Genomic DNA, 13164 nt, shown 5'->3' on the forward strand with positions numbered 1-13164 from the left:
CGACATCACAATCTAAATAAATTTGAGGCATTGAGTGAATCATTAAACTCCTTGAATAGGTTTCACAGAAGCAAAAAAGGAGAAGAAAAGGATGACAATGGTATTGTCTAGCTCTAAAATCTATAATTTTGAACCAGGGGACAGAAATTTTAAGGTTCATATTGAATTGACTCCATATCTGTACTCACATTGTAAAATAAAAAAATAAAGACATGACTGGTTTAGCTTAAAACCCAACTGCTATCATCCAATAGCAGGTTTTGGTGAAACATACATTAGGTTTTCTGTTAATTACACCACTAGTTGGGTGGCTTCTGGCTGGTAACTTCTGCAATAGTGCCAATGTGAAGATAAACAGAGAGTTAAACAATTACCTGGTTAGTTTCTGTGACTGCAAAAAGCTTTTTTTCTCTGCCTCAAAGCCTTTCCCTCTTTCTTATCTTTTGGCCATCTCCTACTCATCGTGGGGTGAGTCAATATTTAAAGCCATGCACCATCGTATGCTTGGCCTTCTTTCCATTCTGTTATGTACTAATTCTAGTGGACATTTGTACACTGTGCATTGTACATATAGCAAGTTGAAGACCCCAGCATCCATTCCATCACCACCAACAAACACCCTTTCCTTTTTTTTTTTTTTAGCCACTCTGCAAGGCTTGCAGGATCTTAGTTCCCCAACCAGGGATTGAACCCCGGGCTCCCGCAGTGAAAGCGCCGAGTCCTAAACACTGGACCAACATCAAATTCCCCACCATCTCTTCCTAACAGGAACAGCTGCCAGACTTTGTTTAGGGGCCCATAAGGTTATGGGGAGGCTGTCTTTATCCTGTCTAAGCTTCAGAATGGGCTGGTGATTTGGCTTTATGTTCAAGGGTAAGCCAGTCCGTTTAAAAGTGAATTTTAAGGACCATTCTCAGGATTGCTTTCTGGCTGGACATGACTAGAAAATAAGTTGTCCAGGAGCCATTGACAATCATTCTGGGACCATGAGGGCAGTTAGTGTTAGGATACAGCTAATACCAAAACAGGCAACATGCCAAAACCAAAAGAAACAGATTTCTTGAGAACCCGGTGTGCCACAGGATCAGACCTCTGAAGCTGGCTTCACTGCCGTACTTTTAAGTTACAATCACCAATACATTTTCTTTATCGATCAAGCCAGTTCCTCGCAATAGAAAGCAATCTCACCTGTTCCTGTTACGGCACAGCAGGGATCACTCTGTGTTAGAACTGTGGGCTCACATGTCCATCTCTCTTAGATTACAAACGCGTTGAGTTCAAGGATTATGAGTGTTCATTTTTTAAATCTCAGCACCTGGCAGAACATCTGGCACTAGTCTATGCTTAATAAATGATTAATAATAGACAAATAAACAAGCAAACAAGCATATAAAGTAAGCTAATTGGAATTATTCCAGCCAGAAAATATCTTTCCCAAGTATTTTATATTAAAAAAAATTTTGACAGGAGTCCTCCTACCGAGGTAGATATCCACAACATATCCATAACCATTTCCTATTCTAATTCAATTCTCTAAAAATGTTTCTTCTCCTTTTTCCTCCTAATTACATAAATAATGCATGCTCATTATAAAAGTTCAAATGATACATAAAACATAAAAAAGAAAGTAAAAGTCGATGGGGCTACCACCAGCCAATTAAAAGTTTTCAATTCAGAGGTTAAATGATAAATTTTGTTTTGTCCTGTTTCTGCTTGTCAAGTGTGGCACACACCTTAGTCATCACAGAGTCACCAGTTTAACTGTATTTTCAGCTGTATTTTCAGACTGGGGGAACATTTGATATAGGCACACTATGTGCTAAGTTTTAACTGTGCCAGATGCTTTCATGTGGATGAGGGAATATCTATTTACTGGCACATGAGTTATCGCATTTATGTTTTCCCAACAGCGTTGAGACAGGAATTGCTTTACTTGCTTTATAGCTAAGGAAAGCAAGGTTGCAAGATTTGGTAGTAGAAAATATGTCCCAAGATGCTTTCTACCTTTTCATCTTGAAAACTACTTTATGAAGGTAAGAGTAACAGAAACAAAAACAAAACAAACAGACAAAAAAATCACTCTGGTAACTGCATAATAGCTTTCACTGCATTAAGAACAAAACAAAACAAAATAAAAGCCCTCGAGATCCTTAATAATTACAGGGATTTTGCTGCCTGGAACTCCTGGACTACTAGTTCTCCTTAGGTGGGTCTTTGTCTCCAATACAACAGAAGATGGAAAGAAGCCATCTTCTGGGAGAATGAGACGCTGGGCAGAAGAAAGGGCTGTAATAATGACAGAAGGCCACACAAAGCCATTGATCATCACCTCTGCTTTTCATACCAGCCTGTACGGCAGGGTTCCGCAGAGTTCCTTCAGGCAGCCTTCATCAGCCCCCAGCACCAAGGGTTACAACAGCAATTTAAAACCGGAGATAAGAAAAGGGCACCTGAAATTACCACTGGACTCTCTGAGCAACTACATTTTCAAGTGGCATAAAGGATAAATGGCGGAGTTTTAATCCAGTTGACCCTAAAGTCACCTTCCAAAGTCAGTCTATGCCTCTGAACTAGAAAAAAGACCAGTATCTAGCCTTGGTGGATCAGGTTGCTGTCAATTCCAAAATGGAACTTAAAAAGCTTTTAGTCTGAGGTCTTCATAGCTTTGACCACCTTCTTGGTCAAGTGATTTCTTTTGGTTTAATGGAGAAAAGGTCAAAAGCAAAAACAAACAAAAGCCCCACAAAACCAACCCACTGGAATTTTAGCTTCATTACTCTGAAGTACAGGTAAACATTCTTCAGTGCAGAGTACGGCTGTGCCTAACATTTTGGGGGCCCAAGGTAAGAACACAAATAGAGGCCCCCAGACCTGGGCCAGCCCCTCTTCTCTTCCATAGTTCCTTCCTGCACCGCAAAAGGCCTTTCATGCAGATGTGTGGATATTCCAACTCACAAGTCCAAGCTATGATCAACAAAGTCCCATTCCCTGGCCTCACCCCTAACCCCATGCAAATAGCAACCCCTTGGATTTCCTCACGCCCTGGGGTGGGCACACAGTACAACCCTTGGAAGTGGGCTCAGGATTGTCTGGGGAAGAAATTCCATGATCCTGTTTACCCTGAATGTGGTCTAGAAAGCAAGCTCCCAATGGGCCCATCCTCTTGGCCCAGAGACTCCTCTAAAGACAGAGGAATGCTGCCCAGGTGAAAGGACAATACTAATTCAGGGTAACTTTTAGATCTTATCTTGAATTTGGTAGATTTATGACCTTTTAAAATTTCATGCTTTTTAATACTAAATTTTATACTTTGGTGAGAATTGTAAAGATGACTCAGGAAAAAGTGATCTTGATTGGCACAGACCAAAAATGAGAGCAATGAAAGCCTCCTACTTCATTTTTTTATACCCCCTAAACTCCGATAGAGGTTAAATATGTGGGGAGAGGAATCAAGGCAACTATAGGGCCAAGATTCCAAAATGGAGCCATGTAGAGCTGGGCAAATCCCACTGAATCATTCCACCATGGTGGTTACAGTATAGGTTCTAGAATCAGACAGGTTTGAGTTCAGATTCTAGCACTGCCATATGCCAATTTAAATTAGTAGTATTTAAATAAACTTTTCTCTAATCTCGTTTCCTAATTTGATAATGAGAAGCAAAACAGTACCTACCGGGTAGGGTTGTAATGAGGAGTAACTGGGAAAATGCAAGTAAAACATACAGTACAGTGCCTGGGGCGTAATAAATGATATTTATAATTAGGTACTTTAATGCAATGCCAGGGCTGGAATTATGGCCTATTCATTGTTTAGCAAATAACTTAGAAGGCTATGAAATATTATTTGGTATCAGTTTATCTCCATGCTCCCCATTTGACATCAAGTTTATTCTTTAAAAAATTATGTAAAGACATTAGATGCCATTCTAAGAATTAGTGAAATGTGAACTGAAGGGTAATAATTGTGTTTACTAGGTTTCCAAAATAAAAACAAAAACAAAATCATCTGACAGGAGTGTCTCTTGCTAACAAGAAAATTTTTTATAATCTTCCTATTTAATGTGCGTATTTCTTTCAAAACCAACATCAAAATGAGCTAATATATTTTACAAAATTCAACTTCTAACCATAACAACTACCTTTTACTGGGTCCCCTTTGTGCCAATCAGTGCACCATTGGTTACACATACATACATCATCTATCTGGTGTAATCTTCCTAACTTCCCCTCCCCAATTTTACAGATAAGGAGAGTGAGGTGGGGACCATGGTGACACAAAGCCCCTGCCCTTTCCATCTGCTGACTGCTGAAGCCAGGTCTTAGAACAGCTCCTATAAACCTCGCCCGCTTCTACCCACCCAACCTCTCTCAAAGAAAATCATGTGTGTCATGTAGGTAAAATGTTCATGCCTCTTTGGCTTATAACCCTTTTTTAAGAGACATGCTTTTTGGTGTGTACGTGTTCTCTCGTCACAGTTCGTGTTCGTCTTGCTGTAAATTTAACTGAGAATAACTCATGCTAAATTTTCTTTTGTTGCTATTGAAAGAGCTTATTCTTGGTGGGTGGAGAAGATGGAAGATGGAAGAACCACCACCAAATGAGAAGAAACTCAGTTTATGGAAATTAGTGCATTGGTTTATTTCTCCATAAAACCACACTGAATCAAGACCCAGGTACTGCTGCAAAATAAACCAGGGTCTCTGGCAGGAGATTTTTTTAAATGTAGTACAGTAAAATTCAACGTGCAATACATCGCAAAGGTACTTTACAACTGTATTGTTCTTGGCATTAAGATATATTAACACTTTTAGGAACCTTCAGCTGTGTGTCCTGAGCTTTACAAGCATCACGTGCTGACCAGACCATCAAACGCAGATGTTGGTTTATACCTGCAATGGTTTGCTGAATTTCCTATCTTAATCATTACTGCTGTAGCCCAGAGGCTTTGAGCTGAACACAAGACAAAAAGACATTTTACAGACCCCTTGTGGGGCAGCCAGTTTGTAGATCAGAAACCAAGTCTCAGGTTACACACCCCTAAGTGCCAACCATAATACATCACTCCTCTGCTCTTTAAGCAGAACTTATTCAGAGAAATGGAAAATATGGAAAAGCTATTTATGGACAAAAGAAGAATGCCTGGAAAATGTGATCCTGAAAAAAAGATACATTCCATATTCCAAATTTGCCAAGTTTTGGTGCAATCAGAAAGTGTACTAGGAAAGAAGAAACAACTTTATTGGAAGTATAGTGGTACTGATGACCAAAATATTTATCAAGAAAAAGCAAAGAGCAAGCTGGTGGGGGGAAAAATGCATATTTTTTTCAAGGAGATGCTAAAACGAGTTGCTTTCCTTGAGGATAAAGAGGATGTTCTTGTCAGATCTACAGATTGCACATCTAAAGAGAAAGTGCAATTATGCAGAAAGTAAACGCTTTGGACAGACAGTTATGGGTTCAGAAGACAGTAGCTCCTTGCCAGTGAAATATAGCAAATGTCAACAAGCCAGACACACTTGAAACATTCAGAAAAATGTCTTGCTATTCCTTTCCATACATAATATGCCATATGACACCACAGTTAAATCTGCTACTGCAAAAAAAAAAAAAAGTACGTCAAGCTGTTGGTTTCCATGAGATTTAGACAGAGGCAAACAACACGGCAGAAAGGAGTCCAGGAAGGTACAGCTTTCGCTTCTTTCCTTCTGAGGAGGAAATGACTTCCTACAGCTAGCTGATCAGGAGTTAGCGCTCACTCTGCTTGGAGCCAGGACCTGGAGCATACCCAGATGTGGGCCAAAACACAGCTTCAGGTAATTATTAACAGGAATAGGAAACTAGAGAAAACAGTCCCAAGTTACGCAAATACAACTGCCATGCTTTCTGCATTTGTCTGTCCTGCGGGTGGGATGTACAGCTCTTTCCATAACGATCCAGTCTTTTCTTTTCCTCCTTCTCCCACACCACCAACAGGCATGCCAAATGCAAATGTGCTCACATTCTGATCCCATTCCGGCAAAACGCAGGGACTACCACCATACCGAGTCTCACAATAATCTCCACAATGACAATTATTCAGAGTCCCTCAGTTCTGTTCACACAAAAGATTGCAATTTGAATCTTGCCTTGCATAGGTTCAGCTCTGTCGGAGCTGGTTACCAGGCAAACAGTCTGTTTTAGAATTTACCGATTGCTGGGGAGGGTAAGCTGGGGGGTGGGGATGGACAAACCGCCCTGTACATACCTCCTTTTGGCAGCTAGGAAAAACAATTTCATGACAAAGAGACTTGTTCTTTTCAAAGCTCACCCAACAGATGAAACTGACAGAATGAAACCAGAGAAACTTTAGCAACCAAAGAAAGCAGCCTTCCAAGGATCAAGGTGAATAATTGATTTGTCGGCTTTTGTTTCATCTTTTAAGCTATTTTGCTCATTTAATAGAATTGTGGAATTTGTCAGAAGCCCAAACACTGACACACACTTCTGACAGCAAGTGCATATTCCAAACTACAGATTCATTTGCCAAGCTTATTCAACAACGATTAGCTGCAAAGCCAGGGAACTTACCGAGCACAAAATTATTGGAACAAAGCAGGGAGGAGGCAGGAGGCACCAAAGGCAGCTTCTCCGTCTCCTTGGTGCCAGGTTCTCCTGTCTGCCGTCCAGTTCACACTTGCCTTTATAACTAAGACTCCGGCAGAACTCACTAGCAAAACCTGATGAATTATAAAACAGCCCCTCCTAGGCTCTCATACTTTACATCACAGGGGGTGACCATGCAGCGTCTTCTCTCCCTGGGTACGTATATTTCCTTGTAACTCATCCTGATAAATATATCAGCCTGAGAAGCAGTGACAGTAATCGGTGTTTGGGATGTACCAGCATTAACCAATAAGACGCTTTCCCACCATCAGTACCGCACCCCATCCTCCACTTGTGTTCCCCCACACCTTGTTAAGGTGGATCCACCCAACCCAGTGGGGGGTAGGCAAAGATGGCAAAACGTGGAGGAAAGCCCCTGAGTCTCCAACGCACACAGAGCGAGGCATACTACTCAGGTTTAATTCTCATTAATAATTCTGTAAAGATCAGCCCTCATATTTGCATAGCCTGTCACAGTGCACCAAACACTTCACTCTCCCTGAGCCCCTCAGCAACCAGGAAAGGTTCAGCAGTGCTACAGTATAAATGAGCCACCCGAGAAGTTAAGTGACTTTGTCCAATGCTCACAGAAATGGAGGATGCAAGAAGCCCTAGAGTTTCGGGAGTTCAACCCGCTAGCTGTGCAGATGAGGAACCCATAGCAAGAGAGAGAAAATGACCTGCACAGGTCACAGTTTCCAAATACAATTTGAGCTTGACCCCGAACCCCAGGTCTTCTGATGTCAAAACAGTGTCTTTCTATCCTATCCTACTGTGCTACCTCTAGAGCAAGGAAGCCCTGAAAATCGGGAGACATGCAGAAATCAGGAACAGTACCATTGATTGGCCAAAAATCATTAAGAGGCAGGTAGCATGGAGGAGCAGTGCCTGAGCTTTTTGTTTCCTCTCTGACAAGGTCAATATAACCTCTTTAGGTTCACTGAATACCAACACTAGAAATCATGTTTTTGATAATAATAGCTATTATTGAGCACTTCTCATATGCCAGGCAGTGTTTTAGGTGCTCAGCCTCATTTAATCTTTATCTAATCTTCAAAACATTTCTACGAGGTAGGTATTATCATAAACAACATATTGCAGATGAAAAAGCTGAGATTCATAGAGGTTAACACATCCAAGTAGGATCCCAGCTGCTAAGTGGCAGGGCTGGAATCAACTCCAGGCAACCTGGTTTCAGAGCCCACACTCTTAAACATATCCTCCTATCCCAAGCAGTGTTTCACATTCAACTGTAGGGGCAGACGAGCAATGCAAGCAGATTTATTTACTATGGCCTTTAGTAGAAATTACAGGAAGAGCATAGGTTTAGGAACCAAACAGCCTTGTGTTTAAACCTTAGCTTTGTCACTGATTTACAGTAACATGGGATGCTTTATCTATAAAATGGGTATGCTAATTTTTACCTTGCAAGATTAAGTACATCAAGAAAATATAGTGCCTGGTTTATAATGCATACTCCCAAAACTATTGGCTATTATTCTTACCACACTTCTTTTTTGGAAAATGGATTTCTCCCTCACCTTCTCTTTAAAGTGTCTTTTTCCATGTCAACTACTATTTGCCAAGGATTCTGTTAAGACTGTGAATCTGCCAGCCGGTGAAAAAAGGGAAACAACCCCAGAGAGGTCTATCACCCAGATTGAAGAACATCACCAGGAATATGGGTACTTTCTGCCAGAGAATGGCAGGCCTGGGGGCTCAGCTCTAGGCTGCCTGTTCAGGTCCCTAGCTCTCTACTTCACTTCTGCTATTAGTCAAATGAACTCACCAGCCCAGGAAAGCATACTTTACAGCATGTTGGCTATCCACAGTGAGACTAACTTGGCTTCCTTCACCTGTTTCAAACAAGCGCCTGCCACATAACAACAATGAAATTTTGCACACAGCTGCCTACTGCCACTAAGTCAAGGTGTGCCAAGCAAGGAAACAGGTACTCTTGTCACAAAAGTTCCACTGCAAACTCCTGTCCTAACTCAATATAAACCAGGATTTGGCCACCCGACAGGTTCCAACCAGGTGAGTTCATCCATATAAGAGACTGCTATCTCCAAGGTATGCAATCAATGTTCCTTGAGAGACATCAGCAGTAGCCCTCTGTGGGACAAGGTGATGCTATAATTTTCCAGGCTATGCAGGATTAAGTATGAGAGACTTTCTTAGCTCTGTGTTTCTAGAGAATGACCGAGTGGGCAACTTAATTTGCTCACATATGGACTACTTTCTCCTTGTTTATTTTTTCCTCTAAGCATCTTACTAGGGGATATGGAATATACGTAGATGAGGTGCCCCCTCTTTCATGACCGTAACACTAGACACTGTAGAAGCAGAGGTATGCAACATAATTAGAGGGTCAGGGGGACAGGGACTTGGGTTTCTAAACTGGTAAGAAAAGCCAGGTGTAAACACCGTGTGTAGCAAAGAGTAAATAATGAATAACTATGATTACAAGATAAAGGGTTACTTGCAATATCAATATGTGGGTTATCCACATATAGCTTGATGTGGCTTGGTCTACTAAGTCCTTCCATGATTTGCAGCTCCTTGATCTACCATGATCCCCCAAAATCCCCTTCAGAGCCATCCTCCCCCTGCTGCCTGGATATTCCACCATTATGTAACACCCCATGAAAAATGATTGTGGAGGAGTCTTCATACAGTTTTTGTATTATAACACACTGTTCTGTCCCCATCAAGGATCATCATAACACATATTCTGTCATAATTACCACCTCATGCCACCAACTGCTCCCAGATGTAATGAACTATGTGGAGCCTGGAAGTACTTTGCTTATATTAGTGACAGTGCTAGTATTTATTGACACTTATTATGGGCTGGCAATGAGTTAAAACTTTACTTGCATCTCTCATTCAACCCTCACAACATTTTTTTAAATAGATTTATTGATTGATTGATTGACTTGTGGGCTTTCTCTAGTTGCAGCGAGCGGGGCTACGCTTTGTTGTGGTGCGCAGGCTTCTCATTACGGTGGCTTCTCTTGTTGCGGAGCATGGGCTCTATGCGCGTGGGCTTCTGTAGTTGTGGCTTGTGGGCTGTAGAGCGCAGGCTCAGTAGTTGTGGCACACAGGCTTAGTTGCTCCGCAGCATGTGGGATCTTCCCGGACCAGGGCTCAAACCCTGCACTGTGTCCCCTGCACTGGCAGGCGGATTCTTAACCACTTCACCACCAGGGAAGCCCTCAACTCTCATAACATTTTGAAGTGAGCTGTACTATTATCTCTACTTTGTAGATGAGGACTCTGTGACTGGGGAGGTTAGCTGACTGGCACAATCAGAAAAATGACTGAAGTTCTAAGACTGCAGAGCCCACTCTCTTAACTATTATATTCACTGCTTCTAAGAAATTGAGATAACAGAGAACATAAAGTGTAAGTGTCCACTCTCAGTGTTTTTACCTCTTCACATCCCATTCTCGCCTTAACTGACTTCAGTCAGATTTCACCTTCACCATTCCACTAGAGTTGCTTTTATTAAGGTAAATAATGATATGTTCACCAACAAAAGCAATGGCCAGAGTGGAGTCCTCAGTTCACTCAATCTCTCCACAGCTCTTTGACACAATGACTTGTATCTTCCTCGAGTCAACCACTTTTTAAACTTGGTCCCTGAGACCCCCCTGGTTTCCCTCCTACCTCACTAATTCATCCTTCTCAGTCTCCTTTGCTGAGTCCTTCTCCACTTCCTGATCTTTCAAGTTTCTTGTGTCCCAGGGCTCATCATTACACCCTTCTCGTTATACTCACTCCCTAGGCCACAACATCCAGTATCAAGGCTTACATGCCATCTATGGATTAAAGGCTACCACATGTAGATCTCTAGTCCCAGCCTGTGCCCTGAATGCCAGACTTTCATATCCAGCTGCATCCCACATCCTAGCATCTCCATTTGACCGTCAAAACTAAACCTGTGGTCCCCACCCCCTTCCCATATTTATTGCACTCCTAATATGTACCATTTCAAAAAATGGCATAATTGTTCACCAAGTTGCTCATTCTTGGTTCTTTTAAAAAAAATCTTATATCCCACATCTTATTCACCAGCAACTGCTGTTAATTCTGTCTTCAAAATATATCCCCAATCTTTTCTCCATCTCCACCTCTGCTCCCCACTCTATATCACTATAATCTCACATGGATTTCTGCCCTCACCTAATTGGTTTCCTTCCTTTGACTACTGCCTTGCTACAAATCACTGTCTACACGGCAAGCAGGTTCTCTTAAAACAAAAATCAGACCCCAGCATTCCCTACTCAGCTCCCTTCTGTGGCTCCCCTTTCACTTAGGATTTACTCCTTCACTGCAGTCAGGACTCTGCTCACATGTCTCCTCATGCAAGAAATAACACCCTGACATCCTGTGTAGAACATCATCTTCTATCCCTCCATTATTCTCTACTCTCTTATTGGACTTCGCTTTTAATTTATAATACTTATCTCTACTTAAATTTATATTACATATTTATTTGTTTATTTTATTAACTTTTGCTTCCCTCCACTGGAATGTAAAACCAGGGGCCTTGCCTACTTCATTCATGGCTGAGTCTCCAGCGCTAGAACAGAGTCAGCCACATACACGTATTTTAAATATTCATTAAGTAAATGTGTTCAAAGTCACATCTTCATTATTTTTTTTTAAGATTTATTCATTTTATATTTTATTATTGCTGTGTTGGGTCTTTGTTGCTGCACACAGGCCTTCTCTAGTTGCGGTAAGCAGGGGCTAGTTGCAGTGTGTGGCCTTCACATTGCGGTGGCTTCTCTTGTTGCAGAGCACGGGCTCTAGGTGCACAGGCTTCAGTAGTTGTAGCACGCGGGCTTCAGTAGTTGTGGCTCATGGGTTCTAGAGCACAGGCTCAGTAGTTGTGGTGCATGGGCTTAGTTGCTCCACCACATGTGGGATCTTCCCGGACCAGGGCTTGAACCTGTGTCCCCTGCATTGGCAAGCAGATTCTTAACCACTGCGCCACCAGGGAAGGCCTTCACTACTTCTTGGTTACATATCCTTGCATAAATTACTTACTGTCCCTAAGTTATAAATTCCTCAATTATATATTTTCTTAAAAAACAAACAAACCGGGCCTCCCTGGTGGCGCAGTGGTTGAGAGTCCGCCTGCCGATGCAGGGGATACGGGTTCGTGCCCCGGTCTGGGAGGATCCCATATGCCGCGGAGCGGCTGGGCCCGTGAGCCATGGCCGCTGGGCCTGCGCATCCGGAGCCTGTGCTCCGCAACGGGAGAGGCCACAACAGTGAGAGGCCCGCATACCGCAAAAAGAAAAAAAAAAAAAAAAAAAAAAAAACAAACAAACCTTACAATCCCTGGTACTTTACTTTTTTTTTTTTTTTTTTTTTTTGCGGTATGCAGGCCTCTCACTGTTGTGGCATCTCCCGTTGTGGAGCACAGGCTCCGGACGTGCAGGCTCAGTGGCCATGGCTCACGGGCCCAGCTGCTCCGCAGCATGTGGGATCTTCCCAGACCGGGGCACGAACCCATGTCCCCTGCATCGGCAGGCGGACTCTCAACTACTACGCCACCAGGGAAGCCCTTTACTGTATTTTTAATGTATTCAACCTCTCCTGAATGACTCTGATACAAGAATTCCATGAGTTTGGTTAGTGTCATGGGTTAACCTGTATTTCCCCCCCCACAAATTCATATATTGAAGTCTTAACCCCCCAATACCTCAGAATGTGACCTTATTTGGAAACAGAATTATCTCAGATGTAATTAGTTAAGAAGTCGTACTGGAGTAGGGTGGGTCCCTAATCCAATGTGACTGACTGGTGTCCTTATAAAAGGGGTCATTGGAAAAAATAAATAAATAATAAATTAATTAATTACTTTTAAAAGGTGGGGGGGTCATTGGGACACAGATCTGCAACAGGGAGAAAGGCATGAAAAGATTGGAGATATGTTGCCAAAAGCCAAGGAACTACCAGAACCTAGGAGAGAGGTCTGAAACAGATCATTCCCTAGCACCTTTAGATGTAGCATGGCCCTGCAGACACTTGGATTTCAGACTTCTGGGCTCCATAACTGTGAGACAAAAAATTTCTGGTGTTCTAAGCAATACAGTTCGTGGTACTTTGTTATGGCAACCCTAGGAGATTAATACAGTCAGATATTATCCTCATCTGACACATGAAGAAATTGCAGCTCAGAATAGTTGAATAACTTGCCCCAGGTTTCACAGCTAGGAATCAGTAGGGCCTGGATTTAAATTGAGAGCCGTGTGACTTTAAAGCCTGCTCATAGCAGTAGCAGTGGTTCTCAGAGGCTGGTCCCCAACCCTTGTTGGTCTAGAAAGAATGAGAAAAGTAAATAGAATGCAGTGATTTTTCATCAAGCTAAAATGGCCTTTCTTTATTATGAGATTATGTCTTTTCTACTCTGTTTTTTCTTACTGTTTTTGCTATTAAAAGTTGTCTTTTTATTTCTGAAATGATGATGAAAATAGATCGTGGTTTTTTTGTCTTGTTTTTTA

The 13164-nt window shown here is 42.1% G+C and overlaps 1 protein-coding gene across 5 annotated transcripts in view; it reads right to left on the reverse strand.

Moving 5' to 3' along the window:
* Positions 1-13164, reverse strand: part of DLG2 (discs large MAGUK scaffold protein 2) — a 1231136-nt gene that overhangs the window by 187654 nt on the left and 1030318 nt on the right. The window contains exon 1 of one of the 5 annotated variants that reach the window (XM_081239500.1): positions 6569-6623. The exons of the other annotated variants lie outside the window; for them this stretch is intronic. The gene's annotated coding sequence lies outside the window, so the exon portion shown is untranslated. Of the gene's footprint in view, positions 1-6568; positions 6624-13164 lie in introns of those variants that run through there. 5 annotated transcript variants of the gene reach the window in all.

Source organism: Mesoplodon bidens (genome assembly GCF_964165515.1).
Source record: "Mesoplodon bidens genome assembly, chromosome: 7".
In the NCBI taxonomy this organism is placed as follows: domain Eukaryota; kingdom Metazoa; phylum Chordata; class Mammalia; order Artiodactyla; family Ziphiidae; genus Mesoplodon; species Mesoplodon bidens.